General features: G+C 47.8%; 1 protein-coding gene across 1 annotated transcript in view; it reads right to left on the minus strand.

Annotated features, from left to right (window-relative positions):
• Positions 1–20,315, minus strand: part of HDAC2 (histone deacetylase 2) — a 427,626-nt gene that overhangs the window by 173,447 nt on the left and 233,864 nt on the right. The gene's annotated exons all lie outside the window — the stretch shown is intronic.

The raw sequence follows: 20,315 nt of genomic DNA on the forward strand, positions 1-20,315 counted from the left end.
CGGTCTATGGCAGTGATCCCCAACGTGTAGCTTGGGAGCAGCATGTTGCTCATGGCACCATTAACTGTTGTTCGCAAGTTGCTCTGGGCCATGGTGTGGAGACCTGGTGGAGACCAGGAGGTGATGAAGCGATGAGATGTCAGTAGCAAATATAGCCAGGACCGAGTCCCGGACTGTGCACAAAAGTTGGCAAACAAGCCTGTTGTGGTTCCAGCTGGCTTATTTTTAAACATGCAAGATGTGTGCTTGTTGCCACCATGCAAAAAAAAAAATGGTAAACGTTCTTACTTATTATAGCAGTGTCATTGTTAAAACCATGTCCTCTTCAGATACTTTGGCCAGCTGACTGACAAATGTTTAAAATAAGGGCATTTCTGATGGTTGTATCTGCTTAGATTCACATGCTGTGCATAGGTCCGACATCCAGTGGTCACTGCGGAGTATTGCATTTTGTTTTTCGTAGTCGAAAAGGGGACGTCGACAAGGCGTGTCTGTAACACTATCCCTATAGTGACGTGCGGTGTACCCACAATCCCTCACGCGTCGAGGTCCCTCTATTTTTTCTGCCCTGAGGGAGCCTTCTAGACGTGAGTGAGTACAGAAAAGAGAGAAATATAGAAAAGGATGTCTATGTTCCTTCCATCCGAGCGGGGAGGAAGGGTGGGCGCATGTGAATCTAAGCAGATACAACCATCAGAAATGCTTTTACGGTAAGTAATGCATTGTCTTCTGATGTTTGTTAATCTGCTTAGAATCACATGCTGTGCATAGACTAGCGAGCAGTCCCCGGAGTTGGAGGTGGGTTGTGAGAAGGAACAGTAGAGCAAAGGTGTCTTAATACTGCTTGTCCCACCTGGGAATCAGCTCTAGAGTGGGCATCTAGACAGTAATGTTTTGTAAAGGTGTGTACAGAACTCCAGGTTGCCGCTTTGCAGATGGACTCAAGGGGAACATTTGCAATGAATGCTATGGATGCCCCAGTGCCACGAGTAGAGTGTGCTCTTGGCTTGAAGGGTAGTTCTCTCTTAGCAAGAATATAACAGAGTGATGCATTGAACAATCCATCTAGATATAGTGGACTTTGATACTGCATCTCCTTCTCTTCCTGCTGCCACCGAGACAAAGAACTGATTAGTCTTTCTCAGTGGTCTAGTTCTTTCCATATAAAACATGACAGCTCTGCACACATCAAGTGTATGCAGGCTCTTTTCTCCTAGATTTGAAGGATTTTGAAAGAACGTTGGTAGTTCTATTGACTGGTTGACATGGAATTTCGAGATGAATTTCGGTGCAAACCTTCTGTGTGCGTAGAACCACCTTATCTCTGTGAACCGTTACAAAGGGGTCTAGAACAGAAAGAGCCTGTAGTTCACTTACTCTCCTAATGGAGGTGATAGCCATTAGAAAAGCAGTCTTAAGAGTGAGGTCTTTAAGAGTTGCCTTGTGCAAGTTCCAGCCGGGAGCTGGGTTTGCTATTGGAGGGTGTATCCTTTTTACCCCTTCCATGAAGGCTTTGATTACTGGGACTTTCCACCATGACACTGAGTTGGGAAGTGGTGTATGCAGAAAGTGCCGCTAGGTGGACTTTAATAGAATTGAATACCAGACCTGAATCCAGCAAATGGGTCGGGTACAGAACAATTTGTGTGGGAGAGCAGTCAACGGGGTTGATGCTTCTTCCTCTACACCAGATGACAAATCTCTCCCATTTGCTAGAATAACAGTGACGAGTGTTAGGTTTTCTAGCTTCCCTGAGGATGTCCATGCACCTTTGTGGAAGTTGTAAATGTCCAAATTCTATGATCTCAGGAGCCAGGCTGCTAAGTTCAAGGTTTGAGGGCATGGATGCAGTGTCCTGCCCTTGTCCTGTGACAGCATGTTGTACGGGCATGGCAGTTTCACTGGTGGAGACAGACATCCACATAGGGGCCACTAGTATCATGGTGGCTTGTTCCCGGTGCATCTTGTGCACAATCTTGTTGAGAAGGGGAGTCGGGAGGGGGGGGCGGGGGGGGAGCGTAAACAAATTTCCCTGACCATGGAATCGATAGACCGTTCCCCTTGGACTGGTTCTGAGGGTACCGGGAGGCGTAATCTTGGCATTGTGAGTTCTCCAGAGTTGCAATCTATTTCTGGGAAACCCCACTGTGTGAAGACATCGAAGACAATGTCTTCGTGTAACCGCCATTGGTACTCTGCGGGCAGGGGGAAATCTCTGCTGAGTTTGTCTGCTAGCAGATTGAGTTCCCCTGGTACATGTTGTGACAGTAGGAACATGTGTCTGAGAGCCCACTTCCAGATGTTCTGGGACAGCTCGGACAGTCCTGGAGAGTGGGTTCCCCCTTGCTTGTTGAGGTAGTACATGGCTGTGGTGCTGTCCGTGAGGACCATCACCGTCTTTCCTTGTAGGTGTTCCTGGAAGGCTTTCAGTGCCTTGAACACCGCCAGTAACTCCAGTAGATTTATGTGCTTGGATGCTACGCTCGGAGTCCACACTCCGTGAGCAGTCTGATGGGATAGGTGAGCCCCCCATCCTGTGAGGGATGCGTCTGTGGTTAGAGTGGCTTCTACTGCGGGTGTGGTAAAAGGTTTCCCTATTAGCAGGTTTTCCTTTGTCCACCACCGCAGCGAGAGAACCAAGGCCTGCAAGACCATCACTAGATCGTCCCATTGTGCGCTGGCCTGACACCACTGGCTGTTGAGCCACTCTTGCATTGGGCGGATGCGCAGGTGCGTGTGAGGTACCAAATAAATACATGACGCCATCATTCCTAGCAAGCGCATTGCTTTGCGTACCATCACCTCTCGACCTGCCACATATTGGGGGATTTGAAACAGCATGTTTTGGACCCTCTCGTTGGAGGGGAAGACGAGGCCGCCCTTTGTTCGAATAAGAGCCCCTAGGAATTGTTTGATCTGGCTGGGGTCTAAGCTGGGCTTCTTCTCGTTGATGGAGAAGCCCAGTTGGAACAAAAGGTCTACAGTCTTTTGGGTATTGGAGAGGCATGTTTCGTAAGCATCCCCTGTTATGAGCCAATCGTCGAGGTAAGGGTATACTGGGATGGACAACCTGCGCAGATGGGCCGCTGCCACTGCCAGTACTTTCGTGAATACCCTTGGTGCAGATGCTATCCCGAAGGGTAGCACTCTGAACTGGTAGTGTTTGTTCTCTATCATGAACCTGAGGTATTTTCTGTGAGCTGGCAACATTAAAATATGAAAGTATGCATCTTTCATGTCCAGTGTTGTCATGTAATCCCCTTGTGATAGCTAGGGGATTACTTCCTGTAAGGTTACCATGCAAAACTTTTGGGGCTTGACAAATTTGTTCGCTGGGCGCAGATCTTATTAGGTCCTTTTTGGGTACAAGGAAGTACACTGAATAAATACCTTCCGTTACCTGAGATACAGGCACGACCTCTATAGCTCCTTTTTCCAGTAGCTGTTCCACTTCCTGTAGAAGGATGGCGAGGTGTTCTGGTGTCACGCGTCGTCCCCGTGGGGGTCTGTATGTTGGGGAACTGTTGAATTCTATCCAGTAGCCGCGGGCTATGGTTGATAGTACCCAACGGTCTGATGTTATTCCCTCCCATGCTGGAAGAAACAATGTTAACCGTCCCCCGACCGGCAATGCATGGGAGAGGACCCTAATCTTCGGGTCATTTTCTGTTATTGGCCTGGGAGCCTCTAGGGGTAGAGGCCCGACCTCTCCCCTTGCCACAGCGTTTGCCTCTCTGATTGTACTGGCCACTATTACCCTGGTTAGAGGACCATTTGTTGGCAGAGTATTATTATTGTTGATTCTGCTGCTGGTGTTGGCCACGAAAAAGTCGCTTATTGCCATAGCCGCGTCTGTTAGGGGGCCTAGAAATCTGGTCAAGGGTCTTGATTGTGTCAAACTCCTTTTTAGCATTTTCTAGAGCCTCATCAACTGCCTTACCAAAGAGATTGGTATCCTCTATAGGTTTGTTAATCAGGGAAGCCTGTGTTTCAGGTTTAAACCCCGAATTGCGCAGCCAGACATTGCGTTTGAGGAGTATCCCTTGGACTAGGGAACAGCCAGCAGTCTCTGCAACATCTAAAGTGTTTTTAACGATGCTTTGGTTCACTAGTGTCCCTTCCGTGATTGTGGCCAGAATGCGTGTACGCAGGGGTTCTGGTGCCTCTTCAGCGTCGCTACGTAGCTTGCTCCACTGTGCGTCTGCGTAGCTTGCTAGTAAAGAGTTGTTATTAGCGATCCTTGCTGAGAAAGCGGCGGAAGCTGTGATTCTTTTCCCCAGTGCATACAGCTTCTTCCCCTCCTTGTCTGGAGGTGCCTCGCTGGTGGACAGTGGCACCCCTGCCCTCTTCCTTGTATTTGTAACTACAAGGGAGTCTGGTACGGAGTGGCCCCTGACGTATAAAGGGTCAGCAGGAGATGGACTGAAGAGTTTCTCTATTCGAGGGTTGACCCCTCTGACCAACGCAGGAGTGGATAGAGAAGGGGTGGTGATTCTTTTTACTGAGGCCAGGAGTGGAATGGTTTGACTGACAGGGGGTTTCTCCTTAATTACTTTTTCCACAAAGTCAATGTCAGGAGAGGTCTCCCCTGTGTCTAATTCGAAATGCGCTGCTGCTTTGCACAACAGTGCATTAAACGTAGGCTGGTCATCTATAGGAGATGTGTTCCTAATAGGCGAGTCTTTGGGAGGAGATAGGGTTATGGCATCAGGGTCAGAGTACGCTGATGGGGACTGCCAGGGGTGTGAGTTAATTACCTCTAGTTCCTCTCCGAAGCCCCCTGCACCTGTATCTGGATCTTCTTGAAAACCCTCCTCTATGTTTCGTTCTTCCTCTACACCCAAAAACTCATCCTCTTCCTGAAAATGTTGTTGTTCTTCAGTGAGGTCATACACATTTAATTCGTCATGCGAAGGATTAAACAGCCTAGGAAATTTGACCCTGGGGTCCTTCTCTTGATCTTTTGGGTGTTGGTAGGTTTTGGGTTTCCATAAACCTTTCCATCTTCTCCATACAGAAATGGAGTCTCTCCAGAGTTTCAAGGGGTACCCCTGAGTAGTCTATGGGGGGGGGGAGGGGGGAGGGGGGAATTAGTATTTTCTACCTGGAAACACTTTGCCCTCTCCCACAACGTCGAAGAAAGGTTTCCGTTGCTGTCTGAAAAACCTTCCGGTAGGCCAGGAGTCCCTCTAGATGAAGGGGGAAGTTCCTGGCTCCCCTTTGGCATTTTCGGCGTGTCTTTAGCCCTTTGCACGGTATTCGACGTGTCTTTCGTCGTCCGCTTATGGGTATCGGCGGAAACAATCCTCGCTAGGCTCTCGACAAGTAAATTGTCTGTGGAGGTTTCTGGTCTCGACGTTACGGGCGTTGCGTGTTGTACTGTGACGGGCGCTCTTACATGGAGCGTTACGTCGGATGGTTTTGGAGTAGCGCCTTTATTTGTGGAAAGCCCAGTTGCTGGTCGCGGCTGCGTTTGCGAGCGGGGCTTCAGACTCTTGCGGTCTGAGGTAGACGCCGGGGTGCCCTGCGTCTCCTTCGGCGCTGATGGATTCTTCGTCTTTGACTTGGGTTGTGTGCTTATGGGAGTGAGTGCTTATGGGAGTGAGTCTTGTGCGTCCTTGTCGCCGGGGTGTTCATCCCCCATAAGCAGGGCGTGAGCCAAGCCCGTCGGGGACGGACATCGAGGAGCGCGAACGCTCCCTCGAGAGGTTTAAGACTTGCGCAACAGAGGTCGTGTTATCACCTTCCTCGTCACTTTCGGCGGCGGCGGGTGAGGAATCGGACTTCGACATGGCGTAGGCCGCCCACCTCTTGACTCTACGTTCTTTTAGAGTTTTGGGTTTTAAAAGCTGACAAGCCACGCAGCCGTCTTCTTTATGATCGAGGGGCAAGCAACGATTACAGCGTTTATGCTTGTCCTTCCAGGTGTACTTGCCCTTGCAGCGCGGGCAAACCTAAAGGGTGACCTCTCCATAGCTGAGGCAATAATTAGTGGTGATAACAACCCCGAGGGAAAGGGAAGGGAAAAGGAAAGGCATTCTCGAAGAGAAACAAGATAGTTCCACCCCCACTCACCCTACTGTATGTTGGCCGTCTCGTCTCCCCCGTCGAAGATCTTGTTCGGCGGAGAAACGGCTTTGCAGCTACGTCGAGGGGAGGGATCTATGTGTTAATGTAATAAGTCAGGACCAAGGTCCAGGAAATATGTTTTGCAATGTCTCTCGAGGAGCTCCGCATAAAGGCGACCAAAAGCTGGGTGGAAAATAAACAATCTGAGGGACCTCGACGCGTGAGGGATTGTGGGTACACCGCACGTCACTATAGGGATAGTGTTACAGACACCTTGTCGACGTCCCCTTTTCGACTACGAAAAACAAAATGCAATACTCCGCAGTGACCACTGGATGTCGGACCTATGCACAGCATGTGATTCTAAGCAGATTAACAAACATCAGTAATATTATTACATAGTGTCCTGATGAGAAAAAAAATAATTGTTTTGATAGTCTGCCCATTTGGCATGTGGCTAATAGGCAGATAAGGTAAATGCATGCCACATGTTTCATAATTAATTTGCCCTATATTCAAATCCAGTTGATTTACTTTGAATACAAGGCAATTCATTCATCAAAATAATTAGCTAACACCACCACACCCTTCTATGAAGTGGTCATCAAATGCAGATTTCGGACCTATGTTTACCTTTAAGTCTTGTGTCAAATCCTTTTGGGCAGAGAATAGACTAAATCCTTCAGAAAAGTAATATTTGTATTCCTAACCACTTCTTCGCCAATGCAACAGGCCCCAGGAGCTTTACAATCCACTATTTACCATTACAGGCCAAAATATTTCTAGGAGGTAACCTCCAAAGCCTCAGTGAAGTGATCTTTACCAGTATTACTCAATCAATATTTATTTAAAATCGTATTTTTACATTAAGTTAGCAACATTTAAAAACATTTCTTAAACTTCTCATAGAACAAGCACAAAATAAAAAAAGTTTTAACAAATACAAACAAGCTATATATAAAACCATGAACGTTACAATTATGTAAAACATAGTTGCTGTGCATGTCCACGCTTATGCAAAACAGAAACAAATTAACAGAAAATAAACCAAATCTTCATTGACTCCTACTTTGCAGGCACACTTTGTGCTTCCTCCTGCACACCATAATTTGTTGAGGGGTGGGTAAATTTAAACGTGCCATTTGCATCAGTATCCTGCATTATCGGGATCTTATTTACAGATTTCTCTGTGCCATCTTATATGTGTACGTAATTCTGTATATTAAACTAAAGAGGACAGCCTTTGTATATTTTGGGCATCTGCCCATTTTCGCATCGGATAAGCTCTTGCTTTAAGAGCTATGAGTGACTTCATGTGCCAAATGTAGTCATATCAGACCCCCTATCTAAATGGACAGTGCCGTGCAACCCCCGCCGCCGTATTTATCTCTACCAGGGGAGGCTGCAATCGCATGTGCACTGAATTTCATTTTATGATTAGCAGAAAATCCCAGAAAATCCCAGATCTGGCTTTAAAAAATAAGTAAAAAATCTTCACTGGCCCAACACCTTCAAACTGAACAAACCCAATTCCCCTCATAAGGCGCTACCAGGTATATCTGCAGGGAGACCTGCTATTTGACACAGGAATTAATTTTGCAACCCCTCCATGACATGAAGTTTTGAACAACCCTAGATTCCGCTGCCATAAAAATCATGGAACAGACCTTTGCCTTATGTACCTCCAGGCACATGTCCAATCAGAATGCCCCAAACTTGAAATACAAATGTAGAAAGCCCTTTAAGCCTTAATGCTGCCCTTTCAGCTGTCTTCTGAAAATGGTTGACCCAAACACCGCTCTGAGAAGAGTAGGGTCAAATAAAAAGTAGACTGCCCCCTCATCTCTACATTAATTTAAAAACTAGCTACAATGGTTCACCCTTTTTCCGAGCAGCATCATCTTTTGTTTTTTATCATATTTCATTTCAAACTATGGATCCCAAAATAGTAATTTGTGTTTAGCAGACCCTGTTGGAGACCTGCCGGGGTAAAGTCCAAAATAGCTGTGTCTTTGGCATAAAGAAGCATGCTATAAAATGTACCCTCCCGACAGGGTGGATTAATTTTCCTAAGAGAAGTACAAGAATCAACATCTGAAAGGAATACATTGGAGCAGACAGACATCCTTGCTTTTCACCTTTATTGGTCAGGAAAAACAATGAATAATTCCCCTTTCTTGTATATCGGATAGCTGCTGAGATGTCTGCATATCACAGCTGGATAAGACTTAATAAAACATTAGGGACCCCCAATGAAATGTAAATTACGACACACTGTTTCTATCAACCAACTCCCTCCTTTAACGTTACTGGATTTCTCAATCATGGTGCTCAGAGTAAAGCAGTGGTCCACAGTTTCGGAGGCCTTCAAGATATTGTTAATTTGAGTCCACTCCTCCAGTCTGAGCACCAAACAATTGCTGAATATCTTCCCAGCAATGTCCAGTGTGGAAATTGGCATATAGCCTTGGGGTCTGGTGGACCAAGGACTACTTGTCCAAGGAAATTACATCATGCCCGTCTCGACAACTGAATTAAACATAAAACAATTTGTGTCATTTGAAAGAGCTCCCATTGTTTCTGAACACATTTGTTTGGTCTGTTGGCAGTAGGACTAAATAAACATTACCAGAAGTTTCAGGTTCTCAAGCAAAATATTTTAAAGACATTTAGTGCAAATGTTTGAATAGTGAAAACGGCCACAAATGGAACACGGATTTTCAGTTGTACTTGGGGTTCTGGCAGGGGATTTTCTGGGATCTTTAGTAGCAAATGGTGCAATCCTAAGCATACAAGATCGACAATACTGTCCCACAGTCCTAGATTACTGTATTTTGGATTGTTTCTTCTTCTTCAGGAATGTTATGTAATTATACAAAAAAGGGTTTTCTATGTAGGCCTTTGCGCATTCAAATAGACAATCATTGCAAGTTTCCAATTCCGTAATAATTGTTAGGTACACACTTGTTGGTGATTTTAATGTATTTATCGGATAGATTACTATATTTTTGAACAACTTGACTGGTCCTATGTTTCTAATAATGTACTACTGACCACTCAATTTACTCAAAATTTCCTGTAAACAACCACTTGATGTCAAATGAAGTTCAAGGCTTTTCCTTTACTAGAATTGCACGTGGTCTAGTAACTATTAGGTACTACAAATTACACTTTTCTAAGTTTATTACATTTCTAATTTGTGTTGCCATTATTTGTCCGCCGACTGATCGCCGATATGTTCAGTTGAAAAATTGATGTTGCTCACCATTTCATTTGATATGCACATTTTGCTCATTGTGCACAAAAGGTCGGAGACCCCTGGTCTATGGTATCTACCTTGCCTTGTCTGTGTTCAAACATTATTTACGCAAACCTTTCCCCCCACACTGGCATCTCATGCATCTGTACTTGATTGGGGTTTGCTTTTGTGCCTTGTCTTCTCAGCATTCAAACATTCTTCTTATTGGGTGTTGATTTTGTACTTTGCCTTGACTGCAACTTCGTGTCATTTAAACATTTGTTGGAGCGCTTGTCGGAACGCCCCAGGGCCACCAGCTGCTTTAGGCAGACTCACTGGTTCCTTCCAGTGTTCCAGACTGCTTGTGCCTCTGCAGTGTGGTTCCTCCACCTGCTTTCCACTGTGAAGTGTGAAGACGTTTTTTGAGCATCCTGTTAGGTAGGAATTGGTGCAGTCACACTATGTGAGACTACACAGGACTTATCTGCTTGGTATTAGGTAACCCACCTCTTGGTATGGGTCTGTACTACACATGCTGGTACTGGTAGTGTGACTGAGCAGCCAGGCCAATCTCAAGAGGGGTAAATGTGAGCTGTACAGATGAAATCAGGCAATACAAGTAACCAAGTAACACACTCAATGCTTCAGTTATAAAAAAATATTTATTTACAAATAAGTTTTAGTTAAGCATTCTTTAAAAAGGCAATTTGTAACAGTCAAACAAATGTTGGAATCACTTTACAAAGTCAATAAAGTTGGTGAATACTCTTAGGATATGCCAACACATTTCTCCTACACCCTGAAGTGACTTCAATAACAAGGATAGTATTGCATTTATCATAACCAACATACTTTTTAGACTCTGGGTTTCAGGTGTGAAGGGTTAAGGAAATAGAAAGGTTAGAACATACTTCCTCATAACATGAAGACAGTTTGAATACTCTAATGAAATCTAAGTAAGTTTTTCCCAGCCGTAAAAGTTATAAACAAATTACTACCTGTGAAGGGACAAGCAGGGCCTAAGTCAATAGATCAGAAGGGTGCCTTTAAGGAGGCAGGACAGCCAAAGTCAATTGGACCAAGTCGAAAGTTCTCATGCACTTCTTGGATAAAAAAGTCTTTCTCCAAGTCATAGTTCAAGAAAATCGGTCTCTGGTAATGTCCTCATACAGAATACGAGCATAAATTACATATGTCTTCATGTACCATTTATATCACTACTAAAAGTGCATTAGACTTATGCTAAAATAGTGTCACCTTTTTATATTTCTATTTTATTACATTTCTCGATAATCTATATCTTATTTATGGATATTTTAATTATTTCGGATTTAATACATTTATATTTTTTTGATTGTCAATTGACTTTTCTGCTCATTACAGGCTGTGATTACTCTAATCTCTATTGTTGTATATAACCCATACATAATGTCCCCATACATATTGTCACTAGGAAAAGCCATTGGCCACATTATATATGGTGACTGGCTGCCAGGGTGTCCACTGCATGTTCAATGTAATAATGTCTCCGCACAAAACTGGAACTTTTTTGTGGTGACATTATTACATGGAACCAGAAAATCATTGAAGGAACACAAGCAGTTAAGCCTGTGCAAGGGGAGTGGTAAAGAAAAGGTAAGCCAGCACACTTCTCAATTGAGAAAACACAATTTAAGGCAATAAGGTAAGTACTCCAGGCCCCCACAGTACCTCTGGTTTGAAGAAAGTGTTCCTGAGCCTCAGTCGTGGGGACAAGAGGGAGGACGTCTGGCGAGCTCCAGTGGCAGCACTCTGGAAAGGACTTGCGGCTCTTTGTGCTTTCAGCGTCTTGCAAACAGAACTGATGCAGAACGAATATCCACTGGTGGACTTTCCTTGTTTCCTCGGTCCTGGAATCTGGTGAAGGTACTCTGGATCTGGGTTTGGTGAAGGGACTCTGGATCTGGATTTCCTGCTTCTGGAGTGTCCTTGGGAGACTCCTGGAGCTTTTGGGAGAATTTGTTCCACGGAAGACATTGCACTTGGTTATGGACACTCAACCTCTTGCAAATCGGAGAACGCGCCAAAGTGGAGTTTGTCACAGGGCTAGTTGGTCCCACCAGCCCAAGGGGAGAAGTCTCTCCGTCCAGAGATTCTCTGTTGATGCGAAAAAAGGAGCTCAGCACAGCAGCAGGGCTTCACCGGGCACTTCGAGGTCCAGGAGGTTGCAGCTGACTTCTCTTCACGATTTCTTCTTCGGATGTGTCTTCCAGTGGTAAACTCTGCCTCTAGTCCCAAGAACCTCAACCTTTAAGCTCGCTCTCATTCATTCACAGTCCTAGGCTGTCAATTACCCAGTAGGGTGGCTGTCAAAGGACAGCCAGCCATTCAGGACTGGTTTCATTGAGGCACACCTAGATACAAAAGACCTGGCGTGTTTCAGGACCCTCCACGACTTCCGGTCCTTCCAGACACACTGGAACCAGTTGAGGCAGGAACCAATTGCCAGGGAGTGGTACACCAGAATCGAGTGTGTCATCTTTAAGTCGGTCCCGAGCTCCAGGAAGATCCTCCAGACTCCCATGAAGCAGGACTGACCAAGCCTCAGCCACAACAGAGTGCTGGACCCCAGATGTGAGGAAAGTCCATAAGGTATCCGAGAACCACGGTGGTGCTATTCGTGAAAAGCTGAAACTGCGAAGTGCTGCTGATCTGAAGTTTGCCCATTGCTACCTCCAACCTTCAATTCGTAGTGCAGGAGTCACCAGATGTCCTCCCTCTTGTCCCCACGACTGAGGCCCAGGAACAACAGGATCTGCCATACTACAACTGGAACAGAAGCCAGCTGGAACCAATTTCTTCAGACATAAGGTACTGTAAACTAAGGGGTCCTTACCTCTTGTTGTGTAGCCTTGCTACCTCTCAGTTGAGACTTACTTGGTTGTGCTTGCAGAGTTGCTTGTAGCTTTGACCCTCACAGGACTCCCAGCTTGTGCCCCAACTTTGATTTCATTTTCTACAAAGATTTCGAAAACATTGTGCAAAACGTTTTACTTGCCTTCAAGAAGTGCTTCAGCTCCCCTAGAATTTTGCTCAACTGACATTGGCTGTCCTGGCTCCCTGAGATACTCTAACTTCTGATGGTGTGCTTTAACTATCCCTGCAAAGAGTCACACATTCTATTACTTGTACAGCTGGGAAATGGTTAATTTACTTTGCATGGGGGGGGGGGGTTTCAAAGGTACTTACCTGCTTAAGAATATTTGTTAACCATTGCATTATTCCCTAAACTTTTCCTTTTGACACCAAACCCAGTATTGATCTAAACGTGCCAGTGATATATCAATGTCCAGTGTCCTAGTTATTTAAGTCACCTCAGGGTGTAAGAAGTGTCTGTGTGCCATCCCAATGGGTATCTGCTGATTCATTGAAACAGAGTACTTCTTGAAGTATATTTTTGTGTTGCATATTTTCTCCCTTCTAATGAAGGCTTATTTCAACTGACTGTAAATAAATGTTTAATCAAGAAACCTTGAGTGTGTTTATTTGAATACTTGTCACTGTGAATCTCTGTAATAACCCTACAGCTCACATTGACCCCACGAGATAAGCCTGGCTGCTCAGTCACTCTACCAACTTGTGTAGTACATGCTTATACCAAAAGTTTGTTTAACTATTGCCAAATTAACAAGGCTGGTGCAGTCTCCCACAGGTTACTGCATACAATCTTGCCTAACATACTATTACAGTTTGCTTTTCAGATCAATTCAACACAGATTAAGGTAAGCAATAACTCCAACCTATGGCACACAGCAAACCCAAGGTAAGTGAAACCTATACACTTTTCTCAAGAGGCAAGTATAACCTAAGGCAGACTTATTCCGAACAGGCTAAAAGCAAGTCAGGGGAAGTAAGGCCCAATTGGGGACACTCATACATTTATATCCTAACAGTAATAGTACAGTGGGACCAACAGCATTACTTTGGGAAGAGCGGAATGTTAGGTAAGAATTTGTAGAGTCCAAGTGGTGTGGGACTTTACAAGACATCTCTCGGTATTAGGTAACCCATCTGTGACTGAGCAGCCAGGCTTATATTAAGAGGGGTAATGTGAGCTGTACAGTGAAATTAGTCCATACAGGTTTGGGGTGCACCAAAACGAAGCCTGTCTTTTGGCAAGTTGGTTCCTACCAGCCCATGGGAAGAAGTGGTCCCGTACAGGTCTTCCCGTCGAAACAAAAACTAGGTCAACACACCTGCAGGGCTTCACCGGGCACTTTGCAGTCGAGGAGGGTGCTGCTGGCGTCTCTTCATGTCTTTGTGGGATGCTGTCCTCCAGTGGTCGACTGTCAATAACCACACCTTTTAATCAAGTTCCCATTCATTCACAGCCCTAGTCTGTCAAATCACCCAGCAGGGTGGCTGTCCTCCTGGACAGCTAGCCAGCTAATCAGAATTGGTTTCACTGAGGCACACCTAGAGACAAACGACAGGGACGTTTTGTGATCCTCACTTCCTGCCTTATCAGACACACTGCAGCCTGGGCGGGCTTTAGAGCTGAAGCCTGCCAAAGGCAAAAAGCACAAAGGACTCAAAGCAGATTCAAAGAGGGTAAAAGCTCAGAAGGAACAAACTGACAAGAATGGGGAAAAAAGACGGCAGTAGCCATTTTGAGAAGATGGTCACCCTTGCTACTGCAGCTGAGGAATCCTGCAGATACATGGCACAAGGTAGTAAAACAGAAACCACTGTGCCACCAGCCATTTAAGTTAGTGTAATAGAATGTTACGTGAGAAGAGGGATAAAGGAGTTATGTAACCCCCAGCACTCGACAGTGTGGTTTGTGCTGGACCCACAAAAGAAAGGGAAAGTAAAACAGGAGTCATCTTACATTCTTGGGAACAGTAGTTCACCCAAGGAAATTTAGTTAAACATGAAGTCCAAGTTACTTCTCAGTGGCACTGCACGAAAGGTGCCGTGTGTCACAATGCAAAAAGCAGATGCCTATGGAGTTTACCAGACTCCATTAAACAGTAAGAAACAGAAAAGTCCAAGTCCGAAATAACGTGTGTGAAAAAAAGTCCCACTCGCTCCAGAGTTAAAATTAAAAAGCCCCGAGTCCAGCAAATGAGCAGGGGGTCTCCAAGGTAAAAGGGGATTGGGACAGAAATGAACATTCTCCCCAACATGGAGCCCAACTCACTTTCACAGGTGAGTAAGTTAACCTTCATCTACTCTGTTAAAATGAATGGTGAGATCATTTCGAAGGCAACTAAGACTTTGAGAACAATTTTTTAAGAAGGCACACAGCTTATTCAAGGTAAGTAAATCCTATATATACACTTCAGAATGGCAGAACATATCTAAGGTTAGTAATAACTTTTGTAACTATTCACACTGAGTTTAAAGTTACTAACCAACTCTTTACAAGTAAGTAAACTTTTCAACACTTGTTTTACTTTTCAAGGCAGACCCCTTCAGGTATACAGCCCTATGCAGAAGAGGGAGCCTAGTAGTCTAGGAGCCAGCTGTAGGCAGGGTGAGATAGGTTCAGTTGCAGACACAGTTCAGAGTTCCAGAGGAAGACTGTTCAAACAAGTAAGTATTCTACTTTAGAGTTAGTTGAGGGTCCAGGGACTTCAGAGAAGAAACCCTAGGAGGATTCCAGCAGTGGGCCTGGGTGAACTGGACGAGAGACCTCCCAATCACAGAAAAGGAACAAGTTACTTACCTGTAACTATTGTTCTTCAGCATGGGTCTGGCATGCATTCACATGCTCAGAAATATTCCCTGTCGCCAGGCCGGGAACCCTTGGTAAAAGGGAAAAAAAATAGTTTCACTTTCAAACTGTCTTTCTCCCCTAAACCAATCAAACTTTGGGTCATATTGCCCCTAGCCAATGACTGCCCTATCCCCAAGCCCCTCCTCTGGCAGCCAACTTCAGATTTTGTAGCACGTAAAGTGGCAGTATGACCAAGAAGACCTGCAGAGGGGCAGGAGGGAGGGTTCACATGTGAATCCATGCCAGACCCATGCTGGAGAAGAACAAGTTACTTTCTTACCTGGTAACGTTCTTTCGATGGGAGGGTCCGACGACGTATTCCATATCTATGACAGGTAATGTCCACAGCTGTGCTGCTTCGGAAACTTTTTCGGCGTCTGCGTCCTGCGTCGATGACGTCGATGCGCCGCCGTCGAGGACCTTCTCCGACGTCCGACGTCATCCGATGTGATAAGTAGGACGCACGACGCCAGTAGCCTCAGTTGTAGTTTTTTCCCCCAGAACGTGTGACATTAGTCAACTGCCAGTCCGACACAAAGCCTTGCGGAACGTAAGCTGCAATCGCAACAGAAATTCTGCAGCGGGGAAGGCAGGGTGGGAGCGATATGGAATACGTCGTCGGACCCTCCCATCGAAAGAACGTTACCAGGTAAGAAAGTAACTTGTTCTTCGAGGGGATTGGGTCCTCCGACGTATTCCATATCTATGACAGACTCCCAAAGCAGTACCAAATCAAGGAGGAGGGAAAGAATTTAGAAACAAAATTTAGAATAGCCAATCAAATAGCAGAGCAAAGGACCGCCTTGCCAAAGGCCAGATCCTGCCCTCTGATGGAATCGAGGGAATAATGCCGTACAAATGTATGTACTGAAGCCCAGGTGGCAGCATCACAGATGTTGCGAATAGGAACACCCCTCTGCAGGGCAGTAGATGCAGCCACGCCCCTGGTAGAATGGGCCCGCAAGCCAGCCGGTGGGTCCTTACCCGCCAAGCGGTAACACTCCGAGATGGCCAAAATAATCCAGCGCGACAAAGTCTGTTTCGTCACAGCTTGCCCCAAGCGCTTACCAGCGTAACCAATAAAGAGTTGATCGTCCACTCTGACCCGGGACATGCGAGAAACATAAAAGCTCAAAGCTCTCCTAGGATCAAGCCTATGGAGCCTCTCCTCTTCCTTACCAGGATGCGGAGGAGGATAGAATGCCGGAAGAACAATCTTCTGGGCCAAATGAAATTCCGTCGCTACCTTTGGAAGAAAAGAAGGACGAACTCGAAGGACAACCCTGTCCTTGTGAAATACAGTGAAGGGTGGCTTAACAGAAAGTGCCTGTAACTCACTCACTCTGCGAGCGGAAGTAACCGCAACTAAAAACACAGTTTTCAAAGACAACAGCCTCAAAGGGCAAGAATGTAAAGGCTCAAACGGAGCACCCATAAGAAACCTAAGAACAAGGTTTAAATCCCAACCGGGCACCAGGAAAGGCGACGGAGGGAACACATTAGTGAGCCCTTTTAGAAACTGTGAAATCAAAGGGATTTTAAAGTAAGAACATTCTTCAGATGAGCGCTTAAAGATGGACAGCGCCGCCAGGTAACCTTTAATGGTACCCACTTGCAAGCCCCTGTGGGCCAAAGAAAGCAAAAAGGACAGAACCATGGGGATGTCACATGCAAAAGGATCCACATTCTGAACTCTGCACCAGTCGCAGAACTTACGCCAACGGCAACGGTACAGAGACTTAGTTGCGGGCCTTCGGGCCGAAAGCAACACCTCCATCACGTCTTCAGGGAGGTCCCAATCCTTATACCTCAACCTTTCAGAAGCCAAGCGTGAAGGTTGAGGGATCCGACCTCTGGATGGAGAACCTGACCCCCCTCCCGTGAGAGCAGATCGTCTCGGTAGGGAAGACGACGTGGAGGGCAGATGGACAAGTCGAGAAGGTCCGGGTACCACGTCCTCCGAGCCCACGCCGGAGCAATGAGGATCATCCGGGAACCGAACTTCCGTAACCTCCGCAGCACTTGCGGGATGACGGGGACTGGAGGAAACGCGTACAGCAGCGGGAATGACCACTCCACCACAAACGCGTCTCCTAAGGCTCCTTTCGGAGGAAATTCCCGCGAGCAAAACCTCTCGCACTTCCGGTTGACACTGGAGGCGAAGAGATCCACTTGAGGGGTCCCCCAAAGGGCGAAGATCTCCAGGAGAATCTCCTGAGCCAACTCCCACTCGTGAGAGATCGCGCTCTGCCTGCTCAGAGCGTCCGCCGTCACGTTTTCGTCTCCGGCCAGATGAACTGCCGAGATCGAAACTTCCTGCCGGATGGCCCAGAACTCGAGCTGCATCGCCTCCCTGCACAGAGGAAGTGACCCTGCCCCCCCCTTTTTGTTGAGGTAGTGCATGGCCACAGTGTTGTCCGTCATGATCAGGACAGTCTTTCCTCGCACAGTCGGCAGAAAAGCCTTCAGGGCTAGCCTGATGGCCCTCAGCTCCAACAGATTGATATGGAGTCTGGACTCCGACGGAGACCAACGACCGCTGACTGTCAGCCCGTTGGCATGAGCTCCCCATCCCGTGAGGGATGCATCCGACACGATCGTCACCTCCGGCCAGGGTAGCCAAAATGGAGCCCCCTTCATCAAGTTGCCTTCGACGGCCCACCACAGAAGGTCCCGGGCGACCGAGGGCGGCACCTGAACCGGGTCCGACATCCTGCCGGAGGACTGCGACCATTGCGTCTTGAGTGCCCACTGCAAAGATCTCATCCGCAGGCGAGCCCCTGGCACCAGAAGAATGCAGGATGCCATGAGGCCGAGCAACCTCAAGAACTCGAACGCCGGGAGCGTCTGGGCATGCTGAAACTTGTGCACCATCTGCTGAATGTGAAGAGCCCTCACCTGGGGAGGAAAACACTGCCCCAGGGAAGTGTCGAGCACTGCTCCGATGTACTGGAGCCTCTGTATTGGCGTCAAATGGGACTTCTTTAAATTGAGGGAGAAGCCCAGCCTGTGAAGGGAGTGGCAGGCGACGGACAGATGATCCAGGACTTGCTCGGGAGAGCTCCCCCTGATCAACCAATCGTCCAGGTAGGGGTAGACGTGAATCCCCCCTTGCCTGAGATGCGCTGCCACCACCACCATGAGCTTGGTGAAAACCCTCGGGGCGGAGGTCAAACCGAACGGCAGGACCCGAAACTGAAAGTGCGAGTCGCCAACCGCGAACCTCAGGTACTTATGTGCTTGGGATGGATCGGCACATGGAAGTAAGCATCCTTGAGGTCGAGTGACACCAACCAGTCCTGAAGCTGAAGGGCCTGGAGGACTTGAGAGAGAGTAACCATCTTGAACTTGTCCTTCCTGAGGAGTTTGTTCAAACCGCGCAAGTCCATGATGGGTCTCAATCCCCAGTCTTTCTTCGAAATCAAAAAATAAGGGGAATACCATCCCTTGTTCCTCTCCGCTACAGGCACCAGTTCTATGGCGCCTTTCTCCAGCAGGGCCTGAATATCCTGCGCAAGGAGCGGATCCGGACACTTCAAAGAGAGGTTCCCCGGTGGATTGTCGCGAGGCCTGTGCCGAAAGGGAAGACAGTAGCCGTGGGTTATGATCTCCAGAACCCACACATCTGAAGTAATGGCACGCCACTCTACAAGATGCTGCGCCAGCCTTCCCCCAACCGGCGAACCATGGGACATGGCCTCATGACTGAGTAGGAGCGGCTGCGGCGTTACCTGAGGGCAAAGAGGCAACTGCCCGAGCGGCCTTGGCACCACGGGTACCCTGTCGTCCACCTCTGGTACCCCTGCGTTGGCCCCTTTGACTGCCAGCTCCTCTTGCTTTACCAAAGGACGAGTAATAGCGAAAGGAGCCACCCCTCCACTGCTGTCCCCTAGGACGAAAAGGCGGAGGTTGGCGAACTGCAGCGCCCAACGACTTCGCTGCAGCTTTTGAGGTCTGCAACCTCTCAAGGCTCTCATCAGCCTTGCTGCCAAAAAGATGTTCACCATCAAAGGGCATGTTGAGGAGCCGGGACTGCACATCAGGAGCAAACCCCGACTTCCGCAACCACGCAAACCTGCGTATCACGGTGCTCGCCGCCATGGACCTACTGACGCATTCAGCTAAGTCCAAACCCGACTGAACGGACTCACACATGGCATCCTTACCATCCTGGACCATAGCAAGGAAACCATCCCGTTCGACCCCTTCGGGAATATGTTCAGCCGCTAACGCAACACAGTTCCACAGAGTGTGCGTGAAACGCGACAAGGCACAAATGGAGTTGGCCGCCTGAAGCGCCATACCACCAGAAGAAAACACCTTCTTCGCCCAGCCATCAAAACGTTTGTCGTCCCTATCAGGAGGGATGGTAGGGTACGACGCCTGCTTTGCCGGGGCCGTGGCCGCCTGCACCACCAAACTTTCCGGAGTGGGGTGCCTGGTCAAGTAGCAGGGGTCGCCACTGGCTGGACGGTATTTTCGCGACAAGGATCTGCCCACTGCCGGGAGACTCTCCGGAGCAGTCCAAGCCGCCGCCACCCTACGCTGTAAAGCCATATGGAACGGCAGTACCGGGTCAGATGGGGGACCAACATCAAGGATGTCCGTCAGATCATCCTGCACAAACTCCCCTGGGGGAGCAGACCATCCCAGATACTCAGACACCCTAGCCATAAGGCGCCGGTATGAGGAATCGGCATGGGAGCCAGGCTCAGGCCGACCAAATTCCACCTCCGGAGAGGTGTCCAGTCCACTGGCATCATGCAGCGACTGCCTCAAATCGTCAAATTGACTATGGCCCGAGACAATGTCATCTGGCACCTGACTAGGAACCAGGCCATCCGAATCCTCATCCGCCTCTGAAATATAATCCAAGTGGTGGAAAGGCACCCGAGAGTGCCTGCTCTTAACCAGAGCCTTCCTAGGGGGAACACCCGAGACACGGGGCACCTCCGACACGAAAGGCGACGATGGCGTCGAGCGAATCGGCGCCGACGCCGAGAAAACCGGCAACGGCGCCGAGAGGATCGGCGTCGACGTCGAGGAAATCGGCGTCGACGTCAGATGCAGCGCCTCCAGTATCGGCGGCGTCGACACAGCCCTCGAAGCCGGAGCCCCGAGCGTGTCCCTCGACGACCTGACCGTCGACGGCTTCGACGACTTCCTCGGAGCCGGAGCCTCGAGAAAGCCTGTCGACGCCCTCGACGCCACAGACGTCGATGTCTTCCTCGAAGACATCACAGGTGC

Source organism: Ambystoma mexicanum, chromosome 4q (assembly GCF_040938575.1).
Source record: "Ambystoma mexicanum isolate Mex_15411 chromosome 4q, UKY_AmexF1_1, whole genome shotgun sequence".
Classification (NCBI taxonomy): Eukaryota; Metazoa; Chordata; class Amphibia; order Caudata; family Ambystomatidae; genus Ambystoma; species Ambystoma mexicanum.